The sequence below is a fragment of the Anabrus simplex genome, chromosome 3 (assembly GCF_040414725.1).
Source record: "Anabrus simplex isolate iqAnaSimp1 chromosome 3, ASM4041472v1, whole genome shotgun sequence".
NCBI lineage: Eukaryota > Metazoa > Arthropoda > Insecta > Orthoptera > Tettigoniidae > Anabrus > Anabrus simplex.
In genome coordinates this window covers 489,819,201-489,840,752 of record NC_090267.1, presented here as the reverse complement: position 1 = coordinate 489,840,752, position 21,552 = coordinate 489,819,201, and the positions used below count along the sequence as shown (strand labels likewise).

At 43.7% G+C, this 21,552-nt stretch overlaps 3 non-coding genes across 3 annotated transcripts; all 3 read left to right on the top strand.

Annotated features, from left to right (window-relative positions):
- The first annotated feature begins 9,236 nt into the window (after positions 1–9,236).
- On the top strand, positions 9,237–9,318 carry TRNAS-AGA (transfer RNA serine (anticodon AGA)). The gene has a single exon. It is a non-coding gene; the product is annotated as a tRNA-Ser (tRNA).
- Positions 9,319–18,842: 9,524 nt separating this feature from the next.
- Positions 18,843–18,924, top strand: TRNAS-AGA (transfer RNA serine (anticodon AGA)). The gene has a single exon. It is a non-coding gene; the product is annotated as a tRNA-Ser (tRNA).
- A 1,840-nt stretch (positions 18,925–20,764) lies between these two features.
- Positions 20,765–20,846, top strand: TRNAS-AGA (transfer RNA serine (anticodon AGA)). The gene has a single exon. It is a non-coding gene; the product is annotated as a tRNA-Ser (tRNA).
- The last annotated feature ends 706 nt before the right edge of the window (positions 20,847–21,552 follow it).

Sequence of the window (21,552 nt, the reverse complement as noted above, 5' to 3'; positions counted from 1 at the left end):
TCTTCGTCATCAGAATAAAATCTCGACTGTCCACGAGAAAGGCTTCTTAAACAGTGACTTTCTGAAATCTGGACATTATAATAGACGTGGCACAGCGCTAGCGCTCAAAGGGGAAGCTGACCGAACCATCAGAATCAGTCTAATAGGGTCACAAAACATGTGTACGTAACAATATTTTTACTAGATGAAGCAAAGTCGGACAGGCTTTCAACGGGATCTCCGGTTTTCCAGTGTCCCCTTAATTCTAGTGATGCTCCATTTATTCTTTCATTATCCCGTCGCATATGCGTGACAACTGAGTTCATAACGGACAGATTTTTCTTCTTCTTCCCATTTTATCTGGGGTCTGCCTTCTTGCATTTCATCCTCCGTTTTGTCCGGTCTTCAGCGTCTGCAGAAAGAACACCTGCAACTATCATACTCCCCCTCAGAGAGTAGGCCCACATCCACCGATTTTCAGGTCAGCCTCGAGTGTAAGTTCGCACTTCGCAATGGATTCTGCGTGAGTTTTGCCCACGTGACCATATCACCTCAATCTTACCTCTCTCATTTTGTTGGGAATTGGAGCAACTCTGTGTTCGTGACGTATCAGTTCTTAGTTCATACCAAAGTGAACCACGGATTGCGAGATTATATTTGTTACGTGTTCAACGTTGCACTAACTAGTTTACTCGCGTTACTCCTAGCATCCATCTAAGCATGCGCATTTCTCTTACGAGCAGGATCTGCTCATGTCTCTTTGTCGCCGGCAAACATTCCACCCATACAGTGTCACTGGGCGAACGACTGTGAGTAGATTTCGATTAGAGACGCAGCGGAATCTTGCAGTCACGAAAGACGCCGTACGTGGCCTGGCCCCACTCCAATCTGGTGGCGTCCTCTCGTTCTCTAGAAGTGTGTCGCCGTCAGCTGTCTCGTGGGAGCCAAGGGAACGCAACGTAGATGTCTTCGGTAGTGGGATGTCATCGACGAATATTGTCCCACTCGTCTAGCAAGGTTTATCCAAAATCCGAATATTTCCAGAGTTTTTTCCATTGGGTAACCAATTCATTAAGCTTGTTTCGTGAGTAACTAGCCAGCATAGGAAAGGGTCCATGGATGAATTGTTTGAGGACCACGTTTACTCTGACCATACACAGAATGAAAAGGAGTGGTGATAGGGTGGTTCCTTGGTGAACTCCCACTCGAATATAAAATCGTGCCGTGAAGCCAGCTGCACAGCGAACAGAGCCTGTGGAGTTTTGGTAGAGGAGCGGAACCAACGGGCATATTGCTCTTGGACACCGTGGGTACGGAGCGAATAACACATGAGTTCATGGAGGATCCGGTCAAATGCCTTTCCTACAAGTAGAAAGGTCATATGGACCGTTCTTCTCTTCTCTGGGTGTCTTTCTGCCAGCAACCGGATAGCTACGATAGCGTCTGTTGCTCTTCAGCCTTTAACGAAGACACATTGGTTTGATTAGACAAAAATGATGCTTCTGCGTGTGTGACTATCACCCGCTTAAAGATTTTTATGGTGTGGCAGAGGAGACAAATTGGGTGGTAGCTGGCGCAGATAGTAACACAACCGTTGCCTTTCCAGATTGGCACAACGATACTGGTCTTCCGATTGGTTCGTAGACTATGTTATTGTTCAGTAGATGATTGTCAGGAGTTGGAAACCGAAACAGAAGTTACAGAGGGAGAGACACAGAGGGAAACAAGAAGCTTCTCGTTCACAAATGAAGATATTTTCAGAGAAATCCAACTGCTTCAGCAAGGAAAAGCAGCATGAAGTGATCAAATTACTGGGAAGGTGATAAAGACAATGGGGTCGTACATAGTGCCTTATTTAAGATTTCTCTTGGACTATGTCATAAATAATAGTGTAATACCAAAGGAATGGAAAGAATCTATAATAATACCAATTTATAAAGGAAAGGGTGATAAAAGGAAACCAGAGAACTACAGACCAATCAGCCTGACCAGTATAGTTTGTAAAATACTGGAGAGTTTAATATCAAAGTACATCAGAGGGATATGTGATGATAAAAATTGGTTCATGAGGAGCCAGTATGGATTTAGAAAGAAATTTTCTTGTGAGGCACAACTGGTGGGATTTCAGCAGGACATATCAGATCAATTGGATTCAGGAGGCCAGTTAGATTGTATAGCCATAGATCTTTCCAAAGCCTTTGATAGAGTGGAACATGGAATATTGTTAAAGAAATTGGAGGGAATAGGATTGGACATAAGGGTTACACGTTGGGTAAAAACATTTCTAAATTCAAGGGTTGAGAAAGTCGAAGTACGAATTAACGTATCGCAGGAAGAGAAAGTTTGGAAGGGAATTGCACGGGGTAGTATAATCGGTCCGTTACTTTTCTTAATATACGTAAATGATTTAGGGAACAATATAACATCAAAAATAAGATTGTATGCAGATGACATAATTGTTTATAGGGAAATAAATACCATTGAGGATTGTTCAGAATTACAAAGGGACCTTGAGAGTATCCAACAATGGGTTGAAGAGAATAACATGAAGGTTAATGGAGGCAAATCAACTGTTACAACATTTACAAACAGGAGTTTTAAAACTGAATTTGAATATACTTTGGATGGGCTAGTTATCCCAAAAGATGGCAAGTGCAAATACTTAGGTGTAAGATTTGAAAGTAATTTGCACTGGAAGGGTCATGTGGATGACATTGTTGGGAAAGCATACAGATCGTTACATGTCATAATGAGGCTACTTAAAGGATGCAACAAAGAATTAAAAGAGAAAAGTTACTTAAGTATGGTTCGTCCATTATTGGAATATGCAAACAGTGTTTGGGATCCTCACCAAGAATACCTAATAAAAGAAATAGATAGTGTGCAGAGGAAAGCAGCAAGATTTGTAACAGGGGATTTCAGGAGAAAGAGTAGTGTGTCAGAAATGTTAAAGAAACTAGGGTGGGAAACTTTAAGTAAGAGAAGGGAGAAAACTAGACTTACAGGTTTATATAGAGCCTATACAGGAGAAGCAGCATGGGGAGATATCCGTGAGAGGCTTCAGTTGGAAAATAATTATATCGGCAGGACTGACCACAAATATAAAATTAGAAGGAATTTTAGCAGAAGCGATTGGGGTAAATTTTCTTTCATTGGGAAGGGTGTGAAGGAGTGGAACAGTTTACCAGGGGTAGTGTTTGATCCTTTTCCAAAATCTGTACAGATATTCAAGAAGAGAATAAACAGCAACAGAGAAAAATAAATGAAATGTTAGAGGGCATTCGACCAGTGCAGGTTAATGTAAATAAAAAATGTGTGTGATAAAATTAATTCCATCCCCTGGTCCAAGGAGTTTGGACAGCCAAAGTAGGGGACTGCCTGTAGGGGTGAAGTACAGTAGGGACTTCGAGGGCCCTGGGACCGCTACGGTAGCTGTGAAGGCCCTTCAGGAACTCTGAAAAGTGGTGGTAAAAGGGGCTCTGGTTAAGACGCAGCAGGTCGTTATGCTACTTAGGTTCCAGAATGGGTAAAGAAAGAAAAAGTAAATAAATGCAATGTAAATTTTAATCTTATACCAGTTGTACAGTATCATTTGAAGTAATTCCACATACTGTATATCAGATGACTATATTTGTAAGTAGTACAGGAGATATTATAAGTAGAATTTTGTAATCAATGTAAATTTATTAGGGATGAGCTGTGTGTTTAATAGAAAAAATTGTTTGCGTAGATTATATAATATTGTATTATAGGAACATTTTATTCTCTTGTTAATTTAATATTTAGTGCTTGACAATAATGTATTTTAGTGTACCATTTGCCACCGAGGTAAACACCTCATTTGCAAATAAAGAGATGTTGATTTTGATTTGATTTGATTTGATTTGATTTGATTTGATTTGATTTGATTTGATTTGATTTGATTTGATTTGATTTGATTTGATTTGATTTGATTTGATTTGATTTGATTTGATTTGATTTGATTTGATTTGATTTGATTTGATTTGATTTGATTTGATTTGATTTGATTTGATTTGATTTGATTTGATTTGATTTGATTTGATTTGATTTGATTTGATTTGATTTGATTTGATTTGATTTGATTTGATTTGATTTGATTTGATTTGATTTGATTTGATTTGATTTGATTTGATTTGATTTGATTTGATTTGATTTGATTTGATTTGATTTGATTTGATTTGATTTGATTTGATTTGATTTGATTTGATTTGATTTGATTTGATTTGATTTGATTTGATTTGATTTGATTTGATTTGATTTGATTTGATTTGATTTGATTTGATTTGATTTGATTTGATTTGATTTGATTTGATTTGATTTGATTTGATTTGATTTGATTTGATTTGATTTGATTTGATTTGATTTGATTTGATTTGATTTGATTTGATTTGATTTGATTTGATTTGATTTGATTTGATTTGATTTGATTTGATTTGATTTGATTTGATTTGATTTGATTTGATTTGATTTGATTTGATTTGATTTGATTTGATTTGATTTGATTTGATTTGATTTGATTTGATTTGATTTGATTTGATTTGATTTGATTTGATTTGATTTGATTTGATTTGATTTGATTTGATTTGATTTGATTTGATTTGATTTGATTTGATTTGATTTGATTTGTCTCCAATTCATTTGTTGAAGAATGTTGTTAGGTACTCAGTCCGACATTAGCCCATCTCCTTCCAAACTTCAACAGGATACCAAAAGGTCCATTAGCTTTGGTGTTTTTCATTGTGCGGATGGCACATGGAACCTCGGCAGGCGTGATGGGTGGGACTACACTCTGTACTGGTTTGGCTGTGGAGGTAGTGGGAACTCCTTATTACAAATGACATTAACGTGTTCATGCAAGCGTCTAAGTATCCGCTGGGCTTCGAAGAAGCTGTCCATGTTCGTCCTTGAGGTGGATTACATGATCAATATATTCAGTGGCACGATGACGGGATCTGGTGACCCTATATATAGTATTGGTTCCTTCGGGATGATCTAATCATTCATAGATGTCACGAAAGTATTTGTCCTTGGCGGCTGCTACTGCTCGTAGTGTGACAGATCTGAGTTCGCTATAACGGACCAGCTTGTCTAGGAAACCAAGCATAACGGCCGAGAGGATTCATCGTGCTGACTAAACGGCACCTCATAATCTGCAGGCCTTTAGGTAGGCCATGGCCCTTCGGGACAGTTGCGCCATTGGAGTTTGGTCTTTTGTATCGTTGGCGATCTCCTTGAACTTCACTTTGCGCTGGACTTCGCCATTCCACCACCAGACATCTTTATCATCGAAATGCATTCTTGGTTTCGTCACTCCTATTTCTTTCGCACTCAATCGATACCACACGTATCCTTCACACAGTTGGGCGAAAATGAATCTGAAATTCACGAACCAGGAATCTATGTTGAGGAGGGATATTCACTGATGGTATCATTTTACGGTGCATTCCCCCTGTGGGAGGGGGTGGTAGGATAATACCCACGGTATCTCCTGCCTGTCGTAGGAGGCGACTAAAAGGGGCCCCAGGGGCTCTGAAATTTGGAGGGTGGGTTGGCGACTACGGGGCCCTTAGCTGAGTCCTGGCATTGCTTCCACTTACTGGTGCCAGGCTCCTCGTTTCATCTATTCTTTCCGACCTCTCTTGGTCAACTCTTGTTCTTTTCCGACCCGACGGTATTACGTATAGCGGCCTAGGGATTCTTTCATTTTCACACCCTTCACGGCCCTTGTATTTCTTTGGCCGATACCTTCATTTTCCGAAGTGTCGGACCCCTTTCATTCGTTCCCCCTTATTAGTGTTATATAGAGGATGGTTGCCTAGTTGTACTTCCTCTTTAAACAATCATCACCACCTTTTACGTCCGACTCGTTGGCTGAATGGTCAGCGTACTGGCCTTCGGTTCAGAGGGTCCCGGGTTCGATTCCCGGCCGGGTCGGGGATTTTAACCTTCATTGGTTAATTTCAATGGCCCGGGGGCTGGTGTTTGTGCTGTCCCCAACATCCCTGCAACTCACACACCACACATTACACTATCCTCCACAACAATAACACGCAGTTACCTACACATGGCAGATGCCGCCCACCCTCATCGGAGGGTCTGCCTTACAAGGGCTGCACTCGGCTAGAAATAGCCACACGAAATTATTATATTATTATACCACCTTTTACAGTCCATTACTAGCCTGACCACCATCCAGTAATCACTATTTGACTTGCAACGACCACCGCTACATTTTAATGTGGGAACAGCGTTTCTTGGCGAACTTTTGGCAAATCGCATTCCAAAGGGTCTTCACCAGCTTCGTTACGCACTCCATAGCCGAATCCACTACGTACTCATTCAAAACCGGGAACGATGACCTAGATGGCGTTGCCCTTTAAACAACAATCCTTGAATAGCCAGTATGGCTGTTGATGTCTTCACCAATTAACAGATGTTCGCTGGCGTCAATAGAGTGTTTGTATGACTCAGGTTCTGTCCAAAATTCATCTATTTTCTCTACTGGGCATCCTGTGTGCTGCATAACAAGAGACTATCTGTACTATTGTTGACCCGGTGACGAATGGGATGCCAATCAACCGACTGGATGCACGGTCTATGAAGGTGACGTAATCTCACACTCTCCTTGAGGTGGCGTGCCAGATGCGACCGTGCCGCATTCGACCCGTGCCACTAGCGACCGCATAATCTGTAACCGTGTCGGATGCGACAAGCAAATTGTCATTTGATAAGTTGTGTCATCACCCAAGATAAGGTAAGCTAAACGAAGTGCCATTGCATTAAGTCCTATAAGCAGCTACTGCCCCTACTTTACATAGGCTAACACTTCTGGGGGAAACTCGTTTTACAACACGAAACATGGTGATGCGTTTACGTTTTTTCCCACCGGACGAGTTGGCCATGCGGTTAGAGACGCGCGGCCCTGAGCTTGCATCCGGGAGATAGTGGGTTCGAATCCAGCACTAAAGATGATTTTCCGTGGTTTCTCATTTTCACACCAGGCAAATGCTGGGGCTGTACTTTGATTACGACCAGGGCCGCTTCCTTCCCATTCCTAGCCCTTTCCTATCCCATCGTCGCCTTAAGACCTGTCTGTGTCGGTGCGACGTAATGCCACTAGCAAAAAAAGAAAAGAGCCTAATTCTCTGAAATCACCGGGCGAGTTGGCCGTGCGCGTAGAGGCGCGCGGCTGTGAACTTGCATCCGGGAGATAGTAGGTTCGAATCCCACTATCGGCAGCCCTGAAGATGGTTTTCCGTGGTTTCCCATTTTCACACCAGGCAAATGCTGGGGCTGTACCTTAATTAAGGCCACGGCCGCTTCCTTCCAACTCCTAGGCCTTTCCTATCCCATCGTCGTCATAAGACCTATCTGTGTCTGTGCGACGTAAAGCCCCTAGCAAAAAAAAAAATTCTCTGAAATTATTTACGACTTAGGCCTACTTACTTATCGTGTCGTATTAGTACCAGGAGTGTCCGAGGACGTGTTCGGCTCGCCACGTGCAGGTCTTTTGATTTGACTCCCGTGGGCGGCCTGCGCGTCTGGATGTTGGATTATGATAATGAAGTAGGGAGAGATGAAAGCCGGTTTCGGCACGTAGCCTACTCCTCTCGAATAATACCAATGGGTCTGCTCAATGCCGTATGTCGCCATCCCACGGCCGAATAACCATCAACAGCATCATATTCCCTCACTCCATTTGAACACTGCGAAAAGGTTTGGATTTGAATCCAGGCTTTTGGCATGCAATCTAATGATTAGAAACTGTCTACCACCAACTTTCCTACCCTGCCGGCCAACATTCTGATGGTGATTTTTTTTTTTTTTTTTTCATCCAGGCTAAGTGGCTCAGACTTGGCAGGTTCGATCCTGGCTCAGTCTGGTGGTATCTGAACGTGCTTAAATACGTCAGCTTTGTGTCGGTGGATTTACTGGCACGTAAAATAAGTCCTGCGTCCTCGGCGTCTCCTTAAACTATAAAAGTAGTTCCTGGGATGTAAAGCCAGCACTCGAACCTGCTGACCACGGTGTCAGACCTTTATTTTAAAGGCCAAGTTAGCTACTTATAAGCAATCTGCCACTTGGTGACAGCCCTTAACACAGATCAATTGTAAGTGATTGATGGGTCGCACGCGGCACGATGCTTATCCACTCGCTATTGGCACGATAATGGCCGGGTCGCATCCGGCACGGTCGCATCTGGCACGTAACCCTCCTTGACGGCAATTGCCATGCAATTTCGGCAGGATGTTGTGCCATAGTGGTGTCACAGACTTTCGTCATCATCATCATCATCATCATCATCATCATCAGTTTACCCTCCAGGTTCGGTTTTTCCCTCGGGCAGTGTCCTGGAGCTTCAGACTCTTGGTCGGAGGATACAACTGGGGAGTATGACCAGTACCTCGCCCAGGCGGCCTCACCTGCTATGCTGAACAGGGGCCTTGTGGAGGGATGGGAAGATTGGAAGGGATAGGCAAGGAAGAGGCCTTAAGTTAGGTACCATCCCGGCATTCGCCTGGAGGAAAACCACTTCCAGGATGGCTGAGGTGGGAATCGAACCCACCTCTACTCAGTTGACCTCCCGAGGCTGAGTGGACCCCGTTCCAGCCCTCGTACCACTTTTCAAATTTCGTGGCAGAGCCGGGAATCGAACCCGGGCCTCCGGGGGTGGCAGCCAATCACACTAACCACTACACCACAGACAGACTTTCGTACCTTTCCATATTGTCTTCTGGATACAAAGAATGTTACCTGTCATATAGCTTGAGTGGTTCGGCCTGGGGCAGGTAACCCTCGTACGTTTCTCACATAGGTCGGACGGCATTAGATTTCTGAAGGCTACAAAAAAATGTCGTCGGTGCTCTATTTCATACAACGTTGGCAAGTTAATTAAGGATATCTGGTGGCACAATTGTTTACTTTCTTTCATTTCTTTCTTTCTTTCTTTCTTTCTTTCTTTCTTTCTTTCTTTATCTGTTTACCCTCCAGGGTTGGTCGTTCTCTCGAACACAGCGAGGGATCCCACCTCTACCGCCTCAAGGGCAGTGTCCTGGAGCGTGAGACATTGGGTCGGGGGATAGAACTGTTCTGGAAATGTAGAACGGTGTGTAAATTTAATTCACGGAATTGGTATCCCTGTAGACACCACACAGCTCGTAGAGCTCATCATGACGCAGCCTGGCCTCGTCTGTTATCTATTTGTGTAACACAAACATCTGTGCTGAACACTGTGTGCAGTCGTGGCCGCGTGGTTAAGGCGTCTGACTAGAAATCAGATTCCCTCTGGGAGCGTAGGTTCGAGTCCTACCGACTGCGAGAATTACCCCTTTTTTCTACTATTCCATGCTAACACAGGCGGTGATTAGGAGGAGCGGTTGGGAAGGGGGGGGGGGGGCACTCGCTCACCTACCGGTACTTTGTGCAGAAAAATAAATATTTACCGGTATTCCATTCTAGCCATCTGAATCTATCAATTATCAGAAAAAAGCCATTTGTTCAAACCCTGTTGTCTTACCAGGTATTTCTTATTATTATTCTTCTTATTCTTCACCTGTTTACCTTCGAGGTTCAGCGAGGGATCCTAAATGGCAGTGTCCTGGAGCGTGAGACAATGGGTTGGGGGATACAATTGCGGAGTATGACCAGTACCTCGCCCAGGCGGCCTCACCTGCTATGCTGAACAGGGGCCTTGTGGAGGGATGGGAAGATTGGAAGGGATAGGCAAGGAAGAGGGAAGGAAGCGGCCGTGGCCTTAAGTTAGGTACCATCCCGGCATTCGCCTGGAGGAGAAGTGGGAAACCACGGAAAACCACTTCCAGGATGGCTGAGGTGGGAATCGAACCCACCTCTACTCAGTTGACCTCCCGAGGCTGAGTGGACCCCATTCCAACCCTCGTACCACTTTTCAAATGTTCGTGGAAGATCCGGGAATCGAACCCAGGCCTCCGGGGGTGGCAGCTAATCACACTAACCACTACACCACAGAGGCGGACCAATTGCTTACTACCAGAGAAAATTAAATAAACCTTAACCATAGGCCACCCGATATAGTTTCGTTTCACTACTGTGATCTGGAGGAGTAAAACGGTATGTCGGAATTGACAAGCAGGCAGCCTAGATGACGTCATTTCAATATACTGGAATCTGGTGGCTTAGGCCATTCAATTATTCTTGTTATCGTTTTTATTTTACTTGAAATTTGCCCCTAGGGCTAACACATCTACTTGTAAATAAAGCTTACTGATTGGTTAATTAAGGGGCTGCCTGGCCGAGGCGGTAAAGGCGTGTTCGGTTCGCCCGGAAGGACGTGGGTTCGAATCCCCGTCAGGAAGTCGTAAATTTCAAGAAATGAGATTTCCACTTCCGGAGGTGCATATGGCCCTGAGGTTCACTCAGCCTACACCAAAAATGAGTACCAGGTTAATTCCTGGGGGAAAAGGCGGCCGGGCGTACAGCTAACCGCTCCACTCCATGAAGTGCCGAGGTTACGGATAGTGGAAGCCTTTACCTTCCACCCCTCCAAGGGCCTCCATGGCCTGTACGGGGAAGACTGCTTTGATTGGTTAATTAACAGATTTAACTTTCTGGTGTCTAGAAGCACTTTCACACACTTTCAAAATGTAAGGTTAATAACATTCCGAGATAAACCCGACCACCTGCAAAGCCCCTGTTCAGCATAGCAGGTGAGGCCGCTTGAGCGAGGTACTGGTCATCCTTCCCAGTTGTATCCACCGACCCAGAGTCTGAAGCTCCAGGACACTGTCCTTGAGGCGGTAGAGTTGGGATTCCTCGCTGAGTCCGAGGGAAAACCGACTCTGGAGGGTAAACATATAAAGAAGAAGAAGACTCTAATGCAGGTGGCGTACTGTGTACTGACGTGATGGGTGTGCTATGTCTGTGTTTGCGGATTGAAGTGGAACGTTGATCAGCCCTATCCAAATGGACTTGTACCCGGTTACGGGACTTACATAATATATTGTTCGCGTATGTTGCCCGGTCCCGCAGGCTAGGGGGCAACACGTCCGCCTGTCATCCGGCAGCTCCGGGTTCGATTCCCGGCCGGGTCAGGGATTTTTAATTGTGAATGATTAATATCCCTGGCCTGAGGGCTGGGTATTTGTGTCGTCCTTAACTTTCCTGTCCTCACATTCAACACTCTACACTTCCACGCAGGCTCCTATCATCTGGTGAAAGTAGTGGCAAAAGATCTGCAGAGGTAATAAAGTAATAAAAATGGGCAAGCAAATGGAAGCAGCAGAGAAGCCGAACGGTTGTACGGGACCAAATATCCACGTAGGGGACATGCGGCTCACACCGTGTTTCCACACCTGTTCCCAGTGAAACAGGGCAGTCGATACCACGGCACAATGACGACGAATTACACGGACTCCCGATGCAGAGCCTGCAATTAGCACTCGAGCATTTGCACGTGAAATGAATGTTTCGCATATAACCGTGTAGCGAGTATTACGTGAAATGCAGCTACACCCCTCCCATCCACAGAAAGTGCATGGTTTGAGTTCTGCGGACTTCGCACCTCGAGTTGTGTTCAGCCAATGAGTCTTGCAGCACCTTGCCGACGATCCTCACTTTCCTGCGTATGTGCTTTTCAGAGATGAAACTGTTTCACAGAGACGGAATGCTAAATTGTCACAATAGTCATGTTTGTGCCGATGAGAATCCCCGCGCTACAGTTGAGAAGAGCCATCAGCACAAAATTTCCGTCAGCATGTGGATAGGTATTATACCGTTCCCGTCTAAAACAATATTCTACCGGCGCTTTCAGAGAGCTGCGTGTTCGATTCGTAAAATATGATCATGGCAAAATAAATTAAAAATCTCAGGATAAAATTATACCATGGGTGGACGGGAAAAAGTAACACAATTCCGAAATGAAATTCAAAATAAGGGGTAAGATGAATTTATTATCAGAGAAAACATTACTGAAAATCGAAAATAAACAAATTAATATGAAAACGATGAAAAATTATGGCTCAAATAAATGCCAGAAATTTCAATATGTGCCGTGCACATAATTAGCACAAAATTTTTACATGTTACAAAAGGACAGGCAACGCCCCGTTTTAAAATAAAAAATATTTACAAAATAAAAATAACAACCTGGGAAAGAATGCACACTTTGCATCGAGTCAACGCAGTTAAGTTCATCTTATCGAATCCTGACGGATATCGTTCAATATACGGTTATAGATCATATCGCGACAGAATAAAATTATGCTAAATCCAATCCATAATCAAAAATTATATATACAACACTTATCAACAAATCAATGTTTCAGGGTCCTAACTTATAGCTACGCTGAATTTACTAACAGACCGCTCTGTTTCAAATTGGATGGCTTGAAAGCCTACTTCCCAAATAAAATGAGCCCGGCCTCATATTTAAGAACAAGTCTTTATCAACGATGACAATGACCTGATCAGCAATAAAACATGTATCACAATTCAATAAAAACAAAACACTTCAAAGAAACGTGTAAAATTCATGCAAATAAAATAAACAAAACAACTGTGTATCCGTTATCTGAAATGCAAGCAATAAAATGCTAAACTCCTTAATATTAGAAAGAACACGGAACTCTTGGCTCAGCTGTCCATGTGTTGGTCTTTCTCTTGACACGCCTTTATAACTCAAGTGACACTTCTAATAAACCAGCTATGAAGCATTCTGCCTCGCAAGAAAAAGAAACTAACTAATTGGATTGGTAATTCCTGCCTGAGATATTCTAATATATTTGGGGACATAAATTAACGCTGCCATTCACTTCTCTGTTCATTAAACTAACACAAGGCCTCGAACTCAACTTACGGCATCAATACACATTCATATGGCCTTAAATACATATTCCAATTTAACACGGCTATGATACGACATACGGCACATCTGGCCTAACACTTCGGGGTCCATGAGTTCGACTCTTATAGTATTAATGAACTTTCAAGGCAAATCACTCTCGCTTAACATGCTGCTAACACCATTATATTTCCCCTTTTTATATACCAGGCACCCACGTCCTGTATTAACACTCATTGTAATCTCAGTATCTGGCTAATCTTGCCTTTTTCTCGTAAATTCATAACACAATACCAATTAGCTAGTCTTCTTTGCCGATCTAAAAGATACTAGTTCAACGGTGCACTCTTACGCTGGTTACAACTGCCATCCACTCCTATAAACATGCTACATGCTTTTAAAAAGAAATGTTCCCTACTGAAATTTATCCCAAAACAAGCTTTAGGCTTCTTAATAAAGGAGTCTAGATCTTGTTACAAAAATGGAATACAGTTACCTCTTAACATACATATCCTCATCTACACACAATCATTTCCCTCTTTCCCATCTAATAAAAAGGAAATAAAATAATATATAAGAAACATGGTTTAAACATGCATCTTCCCTGAAACATGACATTAAACTAAAGAAAGAAAACATAACTCAGCCACTAAAGGACTGACATTTATATTTATACTATTATAGGATCAAATTAGCCTAATTTCTTCTATCTAAACATGCCTAGAAGGTTTTTAAAATGAACTTATCTGTTTGTCTCAGCTTTTTCATGGTTCCAGGCCGCTGTGTCTGCAAAATTACGCCATTATAGCAACAAACTGCACGGCGTTACCAAATACACTGCAGGTCCTTTCTTCTTCCATCATCTTTGAAATGTGTTGCTTCGCACACACCATTAAATTGAACCGAAACGATAACGACAATTCGCACACGTTCTTCGCGTTATGGACGCGTACCGATCACAATATTTGCACTATACAGATGCAAATAACATATACGGGTTTGAAAATATCGATATTAACTATCGTCTTAGTTATTGTCAAACCCCGTGCCATAACGCACTCTGGCATACTGCATCATCATACGTGATCATATATATAGCAAAGGTAATTGCTTTGTTACTGTACAATACACTTTCGTAATTACATTATAATTACTAGCATTTAGGTAATGTATTCTCATGAAATAACGTTTCAGCTTTCACAAAAATATGTATACTGTTTCGATTAAAAATCGTTACTGTAAAAATTACTTTCATACAACGCTGGTTGAATATAAGGAACTCCGACCCGCACGGTTATCAACTTCAAGATAGAGTGAGCTTCCCATCTTCAGAAGCTGCTACGTTCACCAAACTTCAGGTATTAGTCATATCATCGGGAATTTCACTGATGCGATGACGCCATGGCTCGCCCACTTGCTTTGCAAACGCGCTGATTCAATAGAAATATGTTTCTTACTTTATTAATTCAGAATTAAATACTGTAACTGCCTACAGGTAGTTTTTAACGTTCAACTTGCTTCTATTTCATATTAAAAAAACGTGGAATATGGCTTTATAACAGATTGCCTAATAAAATCAAGAGTAGTGCAGCACTGTAAATCTCGAAGTTGGTAAGACTGACTTCATTTGTTCTGTAGATCCCTTCATTCTGTAATATCGCTTCCAGTACTGTAATTGGTGCTTTTTTGAATCGGCCGCTGTCATACTCTCGTAAATTCCCCGATTGAATCATACGGAATACCCGAGATATTCGCTGTTGCTATGAAACATAAGAAGTTATTTCTGAAGCCACGCGCTGCCGGGATACTGCATTACGCAACTTCTATATTGCACCACACCATGACTCCTTCTTGTATTAAATGCACAATATAACACATATTACTTAATTACTATTTGGGGCATATATGATACGGCACAGTATAGTCAATGTTTACTAGTAGGCCCGTTTCTTCTTCCTCCCCGTCTAAATGCAGAAGTGTACACAGTGGTGCTCAGAGATGTACTACCCAAGTCCCTGAAACACATCCCACTTGTCCTTCGTCAACGGATGTGGTTCCAACATGATGGAGTCCCACCTCACTTTGGACTGAGGGTTCATGAACACCTGGATCAGACATTCCCTGCAAAGTGGATCGGAAGAGGAGGTTCTGTTTCGTGGTATGCTCGTTCGCCTTATCTCACCCCACTTGATTTCTTCTTGTGGGGCCATGTGAAAAACGTTGTGTATAAGACACCTGCCGAGACTGAATGGGATCTCTTGGCAATAAATCTCGCTAAGTGCGACACTGTTCAAACGACACCAGGGATATTGGAACAGGTACGACAGAACTTTGTGCGACGATGTCATGCCTGCATTAAGGCAGGGGGACGCATTTTCGAACATTTGTTGTAAATAGAGCAGCTTGTGAAACTTGTGCAGCTAAGCGGACTTATCATCATCATCATCATCATCTTCATTTGCTCGATCCAGCAAGCCGGGTGCGTTGTCTACGAGCCTCCTCCAGTTTTTCCTATCCATCCACAGATGCTGCTCATACAGTATATGCGACACCAGTTCACATCTCTAATTTCAAGGTCTTTCAATATCCGTTTTTTCCAAACATCACGATATCTTCCTCTTGGTCTCTTCAAAGGAACATTGTGGTCAAAGTATGTTCGAGGAGTCCAATGAGGGTCCATTCTTTTCATGTGGCCATACCATTGCAGTCTCTTCACTTCTGGAGTCTCCAGCAAGCTTCTCTCCAATCCAAACTGTTGCCGGATATCCACATTCCCTATTTTATCCATTTTTGTTTATTGTAGACAAAAACGGAGGAACTTCATTTCTGTTGCCTGAAGACGACTCTTTGTTAGACCTGTAAGTGTTGCTGCTTCCAGGCCATGTCAATATAGGTCTTCCTTTCTTTTTTTCCTTTCTTAATCTGTTTACACTCCAGGGTTGGCTTTACCCTCGGACTCAGCGAGGGATCCCAACTCTACCGCCTCAAAGAAAGTGTCCTGGAGCTTCAGACTCTGGGTCGGGGGATGAAACTGGGGAAGATGACCAGTACCTCGCCCAGGCGGCCTCGCCTGCTATGCTGAACAGGGGCCTTGCGGGGCGATGGGAAGATTGGAAGGGATAGACAAGGAAGCGGCCGCGGCCTTAAGTTAGGTACTATCGAGGCATTTGCTTGGAGGAGAAGTGAAAAACCACGGAAAAATACTTCCAGGATGGCTGAGGTGGGAATCGAACCCACCTCTACTCAGTTGACCCCCCGAGGCTGAGTGGACCCCGTTCCAGCCCTCGTACCACTTTTCAAATTTCGTGGCAGAGCCGGGAATCGAACCCGGACCTCCGAGGGTGGCAGCTAATCACACTAACCACTACGCCACAGAGGCGGACAGTCAATATGGGAAATAGATATATTTTATACAAGCTGATCTTGGAAATTAACGGAAATGTTTCATCCCAAAATATTTGACGTACAGTGTGATAGAATTTGGAAGATTTCTGTATTCTGTTGCAAATCTCTTGATGTATGGTATTGTCTGATGAGAGATCACTGCCTAAATACTGGAAGTTGTCTACAATATCCATCTCCTCATCTCCAGTTCTTAGATGAATTGTTGGAGAGTTCCTACTCATCACCAAGCCAACTGTCCTCGTTTTGATGGTTTTGAGACCTAAGGTTGTAAAAGCTTCATGCCAGAGATCTATTCCAGTTTGTACTTCCGCTTCTGTCTCACTCCATACCATTACGTCATCAGCAAAAACCAGGGCATTGATTGTTGGATCCTTTCCTTTAACCGCCGTTAAAACATCATCCATTACGATTCTGAAGAGAAGTGGTGAAGGACAACTTCCTTGCTGGACTCCACGCTTCGTTTCGAACCAACCTGACCTTCCATCCTGGACCTGGACACAACACTTAAATGAATAGTGTTACGGGGTTACCCGTGGAACGCAGAGGTGAAAGAAGGTGCGGGCTTGAATGGGTCTAACTACAATGTCAAGAATAGATTTATAACTTTAACAAAGGTTATATTTCTTTTCGAACTTCAAATTTAACCATTTTTCATAACACTGTTACAGGTACAAATAGCAATCATTAAACGAGATTGGGAAAATTCCAAGATTCAGAACCATAACATTTTGAGCTTTAAGACTCGAGTTTTACAAGTTTACAAATGGAAGAAGAATTATTTATTTAAGGGCAGAAATCCCCTAATTCAAAGAGCGCTTGCTTCCAAAATTACAACATCTACCCTTCAAGAGGCATTCTTTTGAAAAAGAGCTAATAGGCTATCACATTCTCAAGCCTATTCAAGGTAACAGAACATCAATCTCTGGTCTTTCAAACCACCATTTACAAATGGGACTTATTATTACAGGGGTGTTAAATAACCAACCTACTGGGCCTTCGTGGGGTAAGAACAACAGGTTACAGTAATGGCCCGAACACAATATGAATGGAGGCGTATACTTGCACTCCTAGATATGAACACTTAAAACCTAAAGGGCACTAGGCCGATGAAACAGGGGCTACTGAGGTGACTCGTATAAAAATTACGTTAACACATTATTGAAGGAAAAACCGTTACAAAACGTAGTCACCTCAAACCAAGATGAAGGAGAGCTCGAGAGGGTACATCATTCTCTATCCCCGATTTACAGTTAAAGATTTTATGAAATTTTTTACATTTTATAAACATAGGTTACATGGTTAAAGATTCGGATCTTCCCCTTGGATTAATCTGCGGAGGTAGCTACAACAAGAAAGATGTAACTATGTGGTCATACCTTGTAGCAGTTCTAGCTGCCGACGAAAAGGCCGCCGCCTCCTGCTTAACACACACACTCAGATAGATGTCGAACAATTGGCCAAGAAACGTGGAAAGCCGCAGTTTATAACCCCTCTGGGAAGGTTCGAGATCATTCAGGAATAAACCAGCCACACCCTCTCAATTTAATTGGTCACATTCAAAGTTAAACTTCAGGATCGAACAAGAATCCTGTGATAGGTGGAAAATTAATTACAGAAATTAGGGATTGGCTAAATTCAAAACTGGCGGAAAGGAAAAGGAAATATTGCCAACCCAAAAACAAATGAATATCAATCAGTAAAAAAACTTATGAATACAAAACTTCTTTAACTTGTAACTTCTTACACCTCGCACCAGGGTGCATGATCATAATTTTTAGTAGTGCCATCTGTGAAGCATGTCCAAACTTCTTGATGAATGGTAAACAAAACAAAGATAAATTCACTCAGTTTAGCCAACTGCACAATAACAAAATTTCCTCCCATTTCTGTGGTGACACCTTCTGAGTAAAGTTCTAAGTTGGTGTGTTTCAGTTTCACTGTTTTGCCAATAGATGACTTCATTTAGATGCAAAATTGGAATGTGCGTCGTTGGGGTGTACCTCCCGGTACAAATAGAATTTTGCTTAACTTTTGCCTCTATCGTTTCCGGAATATGGTTCCATATCTCAAATGTATCCCATTTACCGTCCACCATCATATCTGAATTTTTGTAACAAAATCACGGACACACTCTGTATAACTAATGCCCTGCCATGTTAACATTGCGCCAATTGTCGCGACAATACTGAGCTATGGACGGTAGGGGGTGCAATTGTTCGTAGTATTGTCTTCAGTCCACTCCTGCCTAGACAACCGGACCGAAGAGTTCACACGTAGCCAATAATTCGTAAGTCTGTTAACTGTCTCCTGACACTTTTCTCATCAACTGGTGTCGTGTTAACTGCCATATTTTCTCAGCACGAATTTGCAACATTCACTTTCTGTAGCGTGATAAAATATCGTCGTGAACCGCGTGCTGTCTCGAGAGGTGGGATAAGTAGTACGAGTTAAGTATGTTTCGAAAATGTACGACGGTGTATGTAGTTTTGATTTACAGAGTTGGTATCCCTGGAGAAAGCACAGCTCGTAGAGCTCATTATGATACAGCCTGTAGTGAAGGCAACCTGACCTCGTTTGTTATGTATTTGTGTAACACGAATATCGTAGCACATAATTGCGTGCAGTCGTGGCCGAGTGGTTAAGGCGTCTGACTAGAAATCAGATTCCCTCTGGGAGCGTAGGTTCGAGTCCTACCGACTGCGAAGATTTTTTTCTTCTTACATTGCTCTGCGCTGAACAGGAGCAGCGATTATGAGGAGCGAGGGGAGGCAGCAGTGGCAGTCGCTCCCCAAACTTGTGGACAAAAATTAAATATTTATTCCATTTTAGTCATCATCATCATCATCTGTTTACCCTCCAGGTTCGGTTTTTCCCTCGGACTCAGCGAGGGATACCACCTCTACCGCCTCAAGTGCAGTGTCCTGGAGTTTCAGACTCTTGGTCGGGGATACAACTGGGGAGAATGACCAGTACCTCGCCCAGGCGGCCTCACCTGCTATGCTGAACAGGGGCCTGGTGGAGGGATGGGAAGTCTGGAAGGGATAGACAAGGAAGAGGGAAGGAAGCGGCCGTGGCCTTAAGTTAGGTACCATCCCGGCATTTGCCTGGAGGAGAAGTGGGAAACCACGGAAAACCACTTCCAGGATGGCTGAGGTGGGAATCGAACCCACCTCTACTCAGTTGACCTCCCGAGGCTGAGTGGACCCCGTTCTAGCCCTCGTACCACTTTTCAAATTTTGTGGCAGAGCCGGGAATCGAACCCGGACCTCCGGGGGTGGCATCTAATCACGCTAACCACTACACCACAGAGGCGGACCCATTTTAGTCCCATTCTTTATTTCCTTCTAAATCTGTTTATCCTCCAGGGTTGGTTTTTCCCTCGGGCTCAGCGAGGGATTCCACCTCTACCGCCACAACGGAGAGTCCTGGAACGTGAGACGTTGGGACGGGGAATAAAACTGAGGAGGAGAGCCAATACCTCGCCCAGGCGACCTCACCCGCTATGCTCAAGAGGGGCGTCATGAAAGGATGGGAAGATTGGAAAGGACAGACAAGGAGAAGGGATGGAGGCAGCCGTGGCCTTATGTTAGGTACCATGCCGGCCTTTGTCTGGAGAAGTGGGAAACCACAGAAAACCACTTCGAAGATGGCTGAGATGGGAATCGAAACCCCTCTCTTCAGCTGACCTCCCGACGCTGAGTGGACCCCGTTCCAGCCTTCGTACCAGTTTTCAAATTTCGTGGCAGAGACGGGAATCAAACCCGGGCCGCCGAGGGTGGCAGCTAATCATGCTGAAGCCATCAATTATTTCTTTTTAAAACTGTCTTCACGTCGCACCGATACAGATAGGTGTTATGGCGACGATGGGATAGGAAAAGCTTAGGAGTGGGAGGGAAGCGGCTGTGGCCTTAATTTAGGTACAGCACCAGCATTAGCCTGGTGTGAAAATGGGAAACCACGGAAAACCATCTTCAGGGCTGCCGACAGTGAGGTTCAAACCTATTATCTCCCGGATGCAAGCTCACAGTTGCACGTACTCAACCGCACGGCCAACTCACCCGGAAGCATTTTTTTTTTTTTTTAAGCAATTCCTACAAACCTTGTTGACTTCTTCTTTCTTTTTTTCTTTCTTTCTTTCTTTCTTTCTTTCTTTCTTTCTTTCTTTCTTTCTTTCTAAATCTGTTTACCCTCCAGGGTTGGTTTTTCTCTCGAACACAGCGAGGGATCCCACCTCTACCACCTCAAGGGCAGTGTCCTGAAGCGTGAGACATTGGGTCGGGGGATACAACTGTTCCGGAAATGTAGAACCGTGTGGGTAATTTTAATTCACAGAGTTGGTATCCCTGTAAAAACCACACACCCCGTAGAGCTCATCATGACATACCCTGTAGTGAAAGCTCTTTTCTTATCTACGAGTTATGTGGGTGATTTCAGTTTTCAGAGTTGGTATCCCTGTAGACAGCACGCAGCCTGTAGTGAAGGCAAGTTGACCTCGTTTGTTATCTATTTCTATAGCACAAACATCTCTAAGATCCATCGTGTGCAGTCGTGGCCGAGTGGTTAAGGCGTCTGACTAGAAATCAGATTCCCTCTGGGAGCGTAGGTTCGAGTCCTACCGACTGCGAAGATTTTTCTTCTTCCAATTCTTTCTTTCTTTCTTCCTTAATCTGCTTACCATTCAGGGTTGGTTTTTCCCTCGGACTCAGCAGGGATACCACCTGTACCGCCTCAGGGAGTATCCTGGAGCATGAGAAATTGGGTCGGAGGATACAACTGAGGAGGATGACCAGTACCCCGCCCAGGCGACCTCACCTGCTATGCTCAACAGGGGCGTTGTGAAAGGATGGGAAGATTGGAAAGGACAGACAAGGAGAAGGGATGGAGGCGGCCGTGGCCTTAAGTTAGGTACCATCCCGGCATTTGCCAGGAGGAGAAGTGGGAAACCACGGAAAAACCACTTCCAGGATGGCTGAGGTGGGAATCGAACCCACCTCTACACAGTTGACCTCCCGAGGCTGAGTGGACCCCGTTCCAGCCCTCGTACCACTTTTCAAATTTCGTGGCAGAGCCGGGAGTCGAACTCGAGTCTCCGGGTGTGGCAACTAATCACGCTAACCACTACACCACAGAGGTGGATTATTTTTCCCTTCGATTCCTTTCTTTCTTTCTTTCTTAATCCGTTCACCCTCCGGGGCCGGTTTTTCCCTCGGACTCAGCAAATTATTCCCACCTCTGCCACCTTAAGGGCAGTGTGCTGGAGCGTGAGACTTTGGGTCGGGGATACACCTGAGGAGTAGGACCAGTACATCGCTCAGGCTGCCTCGTCTGCT